The sequence below is a fragment of the Ceratotherium simum genome, chromosome 24 (genome assembly GCF_057802395.1).
Source record: "Ceratotherium simum simum isolate JZ-2026a chromosome 24, ASM5780239v1, whole genome shotgun sequence".
NCBI lineage: Eukaryota > Metazoa > Chordata > Mammalia > Perissodactyla > Rhinocerotidae > Ceratotherium > Ceratotherium simum.
In genome coordinates, this window is record NC_141923.1 from 41,903,045 (window position 1) to 41,913,676 (window position 10,632).

At 40.4% G+C, this 10,632-nt stretch overlaps 1 protein-coding gene across 4 annotated transcripts in view; it reads right to left on the bottom strand.

Moving 5' to 3' along the window:
* PCNX4 (pecanex 4) overlaps positions 1-9,784 on the bottom strand; it is a 55,469-nt gene extending 45,685 nt beyond the window's left edge. The window contains exons 1-3 of one of the 4 annotated variants that reach the window (XM_087448423.1): positions 8,759-9,784; positions 4,263-4,427; positions 1,680-1,834 (exon numbers count right to left, since the gene is read on the bottom strand). The gene's annotated coding sequence lies outside the window, so the exon portion shown is untranslated. The remainder of the gene's footprint in view (positions 1-1,679; positions 1,835-4,262; positions 4,428-8,758) is intronic. The other 3 variants (XM_087448424.1, XM_087448422.1, XM_004426209.3) reach the window with 3 other exon arrangements.
* Between the last annotated feature and the right edge of the window lie 848 nt (positions 9,785-10,632).

Here is a 10,632-nt window from a genome sequence, read left to right on the forward strand (position 1 = left end):
TAATGGGTATAGAGTTTTAAAAGATGAAAAGAGTCACAGGGATGGATGGCAGTAACTTTGCACAACATGAATGTATTTAATACCACTGAACCGTACACTTAAAAATGGTTAAGATAGTAAACTTTATATTTTATCACACACCAAAAATTTAAAGGCATCTTAAAATAGCCTTTCTTCCAGTAAGTTAAAAATCTGGCCCAGTGGCATAGGGTCTGAGTTTGGCACACTCTGCTTCGGTGGCCTGGGGTTCGCCAGTTTGGATCCCAGGTGCAGACCTACACACCACTCATCAAGCCACGCTGTGACGGTGTCCCACATACAAACTGGAGGAAACCTGGCACAGATGTTAGCTCAGGGCCAATCTTCCTCACCAAAAAAAGGAAGAAGAAGGAAAAAAGTCTTTCTGCAAGTCAGTTCTACCCAACCAGTATCAGCCCTGGAGAGGGCTTTTGGGCATCATGAACGGTTTTGGGTATCATGAACAGTTTTTGGGTCACCAACAAGAATTACTACCTTAGAGCACCTCTTGTTATACTGTCAGGAAGTTCTTTAAACTATAAACACCTACCATCTTACATCTTCCAGCCATTGGTCTTAGTTTTGCACAGAACAAGTCATAGCTGTACTTCATGTGATAGCCCTGCAAGTGCTCACAAAATAACAGGACCAGAGGGCAAAAGGAAACGTCAGTGATTGATAGCTCAACATCAGGGAATGGAAAGATTGCCTCCCTCCCCTCTAAATGAGCTTATCTCCTGTACTAATGTCAGGCTCAGTGTACTGTATTCTGATATGATTGTTCTATAGAAGCCATAAGGTAAGTAAGGGAACACTCCTATGAGTGGGGGTAAACACTCTGATTTCAATTATCTATGGAAGATGCCATCAGACAGGAAAATGAGCTTGGATGGCTGGCCTGGGCTTTTTGAAGAGTCTGGATATACCCGAAATTTCCCCAGGGGGTTAGGTAAAAGCTGGCCCCTCCTGCTCCACTGAGGCAAGTCAGGAACAAGATGAGATTGCTCACTGGGAAAGGAAGCCAGAAACTGAAGACACCTTATAAATTAGGATATCTAGCTGCATGTTACTACCCAAAGTCATTTACCTTTTAGTACTACTGAGTCTTTTGTAAAGTTTAGTTTAAATGTTCTTACCAATTCGATGGAATACTCTGTGATTATATTCTAAACAGTGGAATATTCTGAAGAAGGTCTACTGTTGATATGGAAACATGGAAAGATGCCCACAATATATTGAAAAGTAAAATAAACACATTGATGATCCCATTTGTATTTAAAAAGAGTACACACACTTGTTTGTATACATGGTTGTGTCAAGTTTGTATAGGTGTAAAAGTTTCAGAAGACATACACAGTAGGCTGTGTTTGTGTGTGTGTATTTTACATACAACATTTTGACACCTCTTCAAATTACCAAATATCCTCTAGAACTCTCAACCCCATGCCCTGCAAACAGATCCTGCACCTTTCCTTCTGAGTGCCTCTGCTCATGCCCTCTCCTTTGCCTGGAATGTCCTCTCCTCCCTTCCCTAATTAGTAATGTTAGTCAGCTTTCAAGATTCAGTCTAATCTTTTCTGAAAATTTTGCAGAGCACTTAGGCTAAACAGTGTCTTTCTTCTCTCTGTATATCAAAAACATTGCTTGTTCATATTACTCACCTTGTAACATGTATCAACATAGGCTATTTCTTGTATTGTTCATCTCTTTACATGTTATCTTTCCACATGTATTTCTTTTCTCTACTATTGAGTTATTTACCAGGAGGAGCCAATCTTGAGATGCTTCTGATTCTCCATAATATTTAGTAAAATACCTTGGTGAGAGGCATGTAATACATTAATGGCATAGTGTAAATAAGATGATCAAAGTTGAAAAATATTAAATATTGCTGTTTAAAATTTACTTTTTTTGAAAACTTCTTCCAGCATATCCTGCCCACTCAAAACAGTAAACCCATTAACTCTTTATTCCTAGTTTTTAAATGTTTGGAAAATTACCTGCATTTATTTTCATTATGGAATAAATAATGGCACCTATTGATAGTATTATTGGCTCGGAGAAGATTTTGCCTAGAGCAGTACATCCTAAAGCAATACAGGAGCAGGATGTGCCTGAGGGAGAAACACGGCTGAGTTTCTCCTGTGGAGAAGGAAATGGCTGAAGAATTTTAACATGTCAGAAGTCCAATTTCAATTTGCCCCCTGTCCTATGCTACACTAATTTCCTTCATTATCAGGAAGGAGGAGCTAGTTCATACTAGGAGAGAAAAGCAGAGGTAGAACAGCAGGTATAAGAGGCGAAATAAGGCAGAAGCAATCAATAACAAAGCGTGAGCAGACAAGAAGTATGAAGAGAATGTAAGTTCCCTCAAGAAGCCTTAGAAGCATGGGGGAGGAAACTGGGATGGTGATCTGAGTTATTTTAATTGGATATTACAAGAAAGGCTGAAGGATACAGGATTATTTGACTTACAGAATGTTTCTTGAAAAGGGGTCTATGGTCAAAGAAGTTTGAGAAATCACATACTAGACTGTCATCTTGAAGAGTCACAATGGATATCAGCAAACTAAAGGCTTGGAGATATCTCTGAAGTTAAAAAAAACACCACTGTAAACCTGCTTAACATGTTATCATTTGAGTTTTTCAAACTTATTTGACCCTGGAACCCATTTTTCCCACATATCTAACAACAGATCACATGTGTAGTGTTTTATGCAAACTACTTTGAGAAACATTGGCCTGGGCTTCAATCAGGACCTTAAAGACTTAGCAAAGCCAAGGAAAATTAGAAAAATATATCAAAGAGGAATGTCGTGAACAAAGGTACACAAGAAAAAAAATCATGAGGGAAATTTAACAGGCAAGTAGATCAGGTTGCTGAAAGACTGATTTAAAGTATGGGTATTTTTTCTAATATCTTAAGGATTAAAGGATTACACGACTGATAATAGAAATTCATTAAGGCAAAAATTATGATAAATTGGTACTGTTTGACTTTTAATTTAATTACAGATCCTGGAATATTTAAAATATATTTTCTTTGTAGGAAGCAACAGTTACATTTCTATACAGAGATCGTGTAAATCTTCATCTGGATTACTAGCATGGAAAGCAGAATCACAATAATTAAAACTTACTCCCTGAATGAGAATTTGGCATACACTCTGACAGACTGTTGAAGCATTTATATGACTGCTACCTCCAACATGTTAAAACGGAAAACGGTTCAAGGCTTAGGAAAGGGAAAAAAAACCTATGAAAAGAGAGGTTAAGGGATAAAGATGACATCACAACACTGATTTAGGCCATATACTTTCTTCATATGCTAGTCTGAAAGCGGGCCAACAAAATAGCCACAGAAATGTTGCTTTATTTGGAAGCTGAGCCATGTTTCTTATGAATTATCCAGAAGGGTAGGAAACAGATCAATTTGGGCAATGTACTAGGACGGAATTCTTAGTTACCAAAACTTTAACTCAGCAGTCATGCAAGATACTGCATGATCTCTTAAAACAAAGAAGGAGGTAATAGAAAGTGGCAGTTTTTGGGGATTATACTAAATTTATAGTTCTCTAAGTTCGGCAAATACAATTCCTAGAAATAGAAGTTTTAGTAATTGTTTGATTTTTGTTTAGCAAAGGTTACGTTTTTTTAATCTATCATATTATTTTTATTAATTGGTTGATTTCATTCATTGAATCCACACTTTTTTTTCTGTTCTATTAGATTTGGATTTTTTTTTTATGGTAATACTTAACGTGAGATCTATCCTGTTAACAATTTTTTTTTAATTAATTAATTTATCTTTCCCCCAAAGCCCCAGCAGATAGTTACGTCATAGCTGCACATCCTTTTAGTTGCTGTATGTGGGACTCAGCCTCAGCATGGCCGGAGAAGCGGTGCGTCGGTGCACGCCCAGCATCCGAACCCTGCGCCACCAGCAGCGGAGCACGCGCACTTAACCGCTAAGCCACGGGGCCGGCCCCACAAATTTTTAAATGTACAATACAGTATTGTTAACTAGTGACACAATGGTATACAGTAGATCTCTATAACTTATTCATCTTGTATAACTAAAACTTTGTACTTGTTGAACAGCAACTCTCCATTTCTTCCTCTTCCCAGCCCCCGGCCACCATCATCCTCCTCTCTGTTTCTAAGAGTCTGATGATTTTATATACCTCATATAAGTGGCATCATGCAGTATTTGTCCTTCTGTGACTGGCTATTATTTCACTTACCATAATGTCTTCAAGGCTCATCCATGTTGTCACATATGACAGGATTTCCTTCTTTTTTAGGGCTGAATAATATTCCATTGCATATACAAACCACATTTTCTTTATCCATTCATCTGTTAATGGACATCTGGTTTGCTTCCACTTTTTTGGCTAGTGTGAATAATGCTGCAATGAACACAGGGGTGCAAACGTCTCTTCGAGATCCTGATTTCAATTCTTTTGGATAAATACTTAGTTCTCTTTTTAATTTTTTAAGGACCCTCATATTGCTTTCCATAGTGGATGCACCATTTTGCATTCCCACCAACAGTGTACAAGGGTTCCAAGTACTGAGCACTTCTGCACTGTGCCTCAACTCTATTTTTGTTCTACTTTCAGGAAACTTACTACATTCTAATATATTTGTCAAATTTTATTAAATATTTGCTCTCATATTTTTAATTTCTAAGAGCACGTCTTTAATCCTTGGATGTTCCTTTTTATAGAATCCTATTATTTCATGAATATTGTCTATCTCTCTGAGAAAATTCATTACACATATGTATATGTGTTTGTGTTTGTGTTGATAAATGCCGTTTATCTTTTTTGTAAATTGCCTCTTCATGTCCTTTGCTTCTTTTTCTATTGAAGTATTCACTTTTCTTATTAATTTGAAAAAACTTTACTTATATAAAGGATATAAATGCTGACATATATCACAATCCTTTTTTATCCCCCCTATGTTAACTTCCTCTTGAAACACTGTTAGAAGATGCTGGTGAGGGTTAAAGATTACATTTTGATAGTTGTTAATATAGACTAAATGTGTTATCTTTCCTTTCATAGAGAAATAGCTAAATGATAAATTAGTACTTTCCACAAATTTAAACTTTTGAATAACTTTTGAGTACCTACAATGTGCAAGGTGATGGTAATAAGGCTGCTCTCTAACCCAAAGGAGTTTACAATCCAGCAGGGCAGAGATCATTTTCCTCTCAAATAATTGTTACTGGTAAAAGCGACTCTGGAATTATTTTAATTTTCATTATCAAGAGAATAAGCAAGAAATATAGTTAGTTTATAAATAACCTAAAAGTATTAAATAAAATTAAACTTGTCAAGAAAAAGTAATTCCTGCTTATGTTTAAAAATGTCTATAAAGGGGGCCAGCCTGGTGGTGTAGTGGTTAAGTTCGCATGTTCCACTTCAGCAGCCTGGGGTTCGCTGGTTCAGATCCTGGGTGTGGACGTACACAGTACTCATCACGCCATGCTGTGGCAGTGTTCCACATACAAAATAGAGGAAGACTGGCACAGATGTTAGCTCAGTGACAATCTTCCTCAAGCAAAAAGAGGAAGATTGGCAACAGTTGTTAGCTCAAGGCCACTCTTCCTCACCAAAAAAAAAAAAAAAAAAAACCCAAAAAGTCTATACAAACTTTGCTGGTAGAGCAATGAATAGAACACATTCATCCATGCACGTAAGAAGTATTTTAAAAAATTTGAAAGGAAATATACTAAAGTTGTACTTTTCCAAGCATCACCACCTTTACTAATTTTGAAAACAAAAAACTTCATGTCTGGAAAAGAAACAAAAGGGCCTACACCTAAGTACTCAAAAAGCAAAATATGAAACAACTTAATTCTCAGTTGCACTGGATAAAAAACACCTGTTACTACCAGAGCAGTTCTAAAAAGTATGCACATGCGTACTTTTTTGATAGCCAAGTGCTAACTGTTGAGGCTACTAATAGGAATCTAAAATGCAAAGACAGCTACCCCCTATAATTCTGAAGATGCTCTATGGGATCTTAACTAAATGCCATGCCATAGACAAACAGCTAATTCTTGAAGAGCCTTCTGAAAGACATTTGGTGCTTAAACATGAAAAATATATCTCATGTTATAGTTTATCAATTATGTAGTAAGCACTCTCCTCCCACTACCAATGAAAGGAAAATTTACCCAAGCATCTAAAAAGAGTTAAAAGGAAAGAACAAGCATATTAACATCTCTTTGGATCTACAAAATAGTATTTATTCAAATTCAAGACTGGGGTGGGGGTCTTTGAATCCAAGAGTTTTCTGCAAATTCAAAGGAATTGGTTTGTAGAGAAAACTGATTGGATGGAAGGGGTGACTACATAGCTCAAGGGTTCTTTTTATTGCAGTATTGGCAATGTTTCACAGGTTGGCTGATTAGTTGTCAGTTCTACGATTCCCTCTTCCCAAATGTATAACACTAGAATATGAATTGATAGCACTCCATTACTCACGGAAAACTAAGATGGTAGGAAATAGCCAAAGGTCACATCAGAGCATCATAAATTCGCAGCAGGGCCAGCTGATGCTTCTGCTTCTATACTAGTCTACCCTTCCCACACCTCACACATCTTAACCATTATAAATTCAAATTGGTTAACAAGCTTTTCTTTCAAAATCAAGTATCAAGTGAATGAAATCTACTACACACATGAATTACCAGAAATCAATTTATTTTACAGAAAAAAAATTGAGAACCAGTAATATTAAGTGACTTAACCAATACACAACATCCGTTGGTGGCAGACTGTTTTTCAATCACAACAAGCTACTGCTAAATGAAAGAGAATTTTATTTTGAGGCTAGAGAAATAGAAGGATAATTTGGAAGAAAGGGTTTTCAGGGAAAGGTGGGCCTGAGAGGAATCTACAAAATGTCAAAATAGGAAGCTTTTGTTAGCTAAGCCAGCATGCGGGCAATGACAAAGGACTCCTTGATAAGAGATAAACACAAGTGGGAAAGTGTCTAAATGAAAAGGTTCTCACTATCAAGAAAGTGAAAATCCACAGAATTAGAGAAAATTTTTGCAAATCATACATGATAAGCGACTTGTATCTAAAATACACAAAAAACTCTTACAACTCAATAATGAAAAAACAACAATTTAAAAATGGGCAAAGGATCTGAATAGGTATTTCTCCAAAGATAATATACAAACGGCCAATAAGCACACGAGATGATGCTCAATGTCATTACTCATTAGAGAAATGCAAACCAAAACCACAATGAGATACTACTTCAAATCCACTGACTGGCTATCAAAAAGAGGGGACCTTGTGGAGGAATTAGAACCCTCAAGCGGTAATGTAAAATGGTGCGGCTGCTTTGGAAAACAGTCTGGCAATTCCTCACAAGGCTAAACAAAGAGCTACCATATATCTAGCAATTCCACTCCTAGGTATTTACCCAAGACAAATGAAAACATAAGTCTTCACAAAAATTTGTACATGAACATTCATAGCAGAAACACGAATAGCCAAAAATTGGAAACAAAAATGTCCATCAAAGGATAAAATAAAATGTAGTATATCCATACGATGGAATATTATCAGGCTATAAACAAGAATGAAGACCTGATACATGCTACAACATGGGTGAACTTTGAAAACAGATGCTAAGAGAAAGAAGCCAATCATAAAAGGCCACATATTGTATGATTCTATTTACATGAAATGTTCAGAATAAGCAAATCTATAAAGACAGAAAATAGATTAGCACTTGCCTAGGGCCGGTGGGGAGTGTGAGAATTGGAAGTGGGGGAATGACTGCGAAAGGGTACAGGGCTTCTTTTCCGGGTGATGAAAATGTTCCATAAATCACTGTAGAAATGGTTGCACAATTCTGTGACTATACTAAAAATCACTGAATTGTTCACTTTTAATGGGTGAATTGTATGGAATGTGAATTCTATCTCAATAAAGTTCTCACAAAAAAAGAAAGAAAGAGAAAAGTTTCCCGACCTGGTATTTTCTGTGGCAGTTAATAACTAGTAGGCAGCTCTTTAAGTAGGAAATTTAACAGTAGCCGACTGGTGCCCAAACAGTTAAATTACTAAATGGCTGGCTCTGGATGCTATGACAAAGGTTTAGGGATTTGGCACGGGTGACAGTGGATACCCAATAATATAAAGGATGGTCTTTGCCCTAATTGCAGGAATGAGTTAACGAAAAAAAAAAACACCTAATATTATACAGCTGAATGAGAGAAATGACTGGTATAGGGCAGATAATCAATTCAGAGGCCTGCTAAATAACTTCTAATGAGGTTTGTGGAGAGAGGGAGCAGATCAGAGTTCATGTTCCAATTTGGGGCAAAAGTGGTTTAGTGGGAGATATAAAAGAGTACAGTACCACCTAAGGCGCATGGTTCGTACACTTTACTGGGGTAACAAGGCCATCCCTAAATCAAGGCTCAAAGGGCCATTTTCCATTTCGCAAGTTATTCTTAGAAACAACATACTATAACTCAACAGGCTCAAGCAGTCTTTAGAAAGAAAGTTAAAATCACACTGGATTGATACCTCCAGCGACTGAGTTCATCTTACGTCTTAAAAAGTGCAATAATCGCACTTAAGGTTTTACAACGAAGAATGAAAAATCTGCGGCAATTAAAACTGCAAGAACAACGTGGCTCTACACAGGCTTGGAAATTAAGGCGACCAAGAAGTCCCCAGGTAGGTGTCGGGAATCAAACGTACCTCGAGTCACCCGAGGGAAGAGGCGAGGCGAAGGCATCCCGGGGACTGCATTTTTGCAAGTAAACCCGGGCTGTGCGCTCCCGCCGGGAGGCTGCCTGCGGCCGGAACGCGGAGGCAGAAGAGCTGTGGCGGCCCAGCAACCCGCTCACCACGGTAGCGCCCGGGCTCGCTCGGCGTTTCCATAGCTAACGTCAACTCCCGCGGGCACCGCCGGCGCGCAACCGCCCACGCGCTCGGGGGCGGGCCCAGCGCCCGGCTCGCCCCGCCCCCGAGCCTGCGCTCGCGGCGGGCGCTTCCCTTCCCGCCGGCCGGACGACGCGGAGCTGGGGCAAGGGCGGGCTTCGTTTGCTCCAGGCCTTGGCCAACGTTCGCCTGGCGGCGGCCGTTAAGTCGCTCGGGCTCTGGCCTCGCTTTGGGCCTAGACGCGGCCAGCGGCGAGGAAGTCGCAACGCCAGCCCTGAACTTTCACCCGAGCCGCGCCCCTACGCAAGAGCGTCGTTGCCCTGGTGACGTGACGTTCTTCTCGGGCGGATGGACTCGCGGCCGCCATTTTGGGAGCGTCCTGTTCCCCGTGGTCTGGTTGCCGACTCCGCAGTGTAGTGTGGCTCCACCCGCTCAGGGTCCCGCGAGCTCCATTACCCACAACATCTGCACTGTGGCCGTCACCACCCACCACACTGACGGTAATAAACGCTTCTAAGTGATACTTCTTACGTCCTGTTCGGCTTGGACGATTTGGAACTGCGTATACACGCTATCGCCCCTTCCTTGCAGTTTTTTTCCATGACTGGATTTGTAACTGCGTTTTTAAATACAAGGAACCAAAATGCCCATCATTGAAACGTGCAACTAAGGTATCTGATTATTAATAAAATAAGGCAAAATACCCGTGTTCCAATGGAAAAAAAAAAAAAAAGCCGTGGCGGACTGTTAATGCTGTTCTTTTCCGATCCGGGAATCTTTACACGGTGGCCGCAAAGTCCCCAGTTTTGCTAGTTTACAAGTTATCCGTGCGCCCCGCGCCCGCCGCCTCGCTTTCCCACGAAGTTTGGTTTCTTCCCCTGTTCTGCGCTCCTTGCAGGCTGCCGGGCGGAAGTCCGCGAGGCGGCCCCTGAGAGCTTTAAATTGGTCTCAAATGACTTAGAGGCTCGTGTCAGGGAACTCTGAAGCGGGTTTGTCGGTGTCAGGGTACCCGCGTTTCCCCACCTGATTGATAGCCTAGCAGTTCTGCACACTTGGGACTCCTGAGTGGTGTGAGGGCTGCCTCGTTTGGATCTCCTTATCTCAGAACTATAAATGCTGCCTGTTTTGTTTTTTTCTCTTCTGGGTTTACTGGAAATGATGGCCAAGTTCTTAAGCATTTAGGTTTTCAGACCATAATGGGAAAAACTTTTTTGTCTTAATATTAAAAGAAAGCCAAGGTTTACAAAGAAGAAGATATAACTCGATGTGGAGGACACCTGTAGTTTATTGAAAGCATGTGGAAGAAAACCGTGTGCTGTGCAGTGTCAATGACGTACATATGCTTGTCTTCAGGGACACAATTTGCAGATAGAACCTTTGATAGTTTGGTGTGACAGGGAAATGTGTTGTCGGTCCATGCGTAATGTTTTCCCCTTTGCAGAAAGACATAACCCCAGTCGTCGTGGGTCAGGGTACCACATTAAGCATCTTTGAAGCATCAGCTACTGCTAGGAAGTCAGTGTAGTGTGGTTAAGAGTAGAGACTCGAGGGCCGGCCGGTGGCTTAGCGGTTGGCTGCGCGCGCCCCGCTGCTGGCGGCCCGGGTTCGGATCCCGGGCGTTCACCGATGCACCGCTTCTCCGGCCGTGCTGAGACCGTGTCCCACATACAGCGGCTGGAAGGATGTGCAGC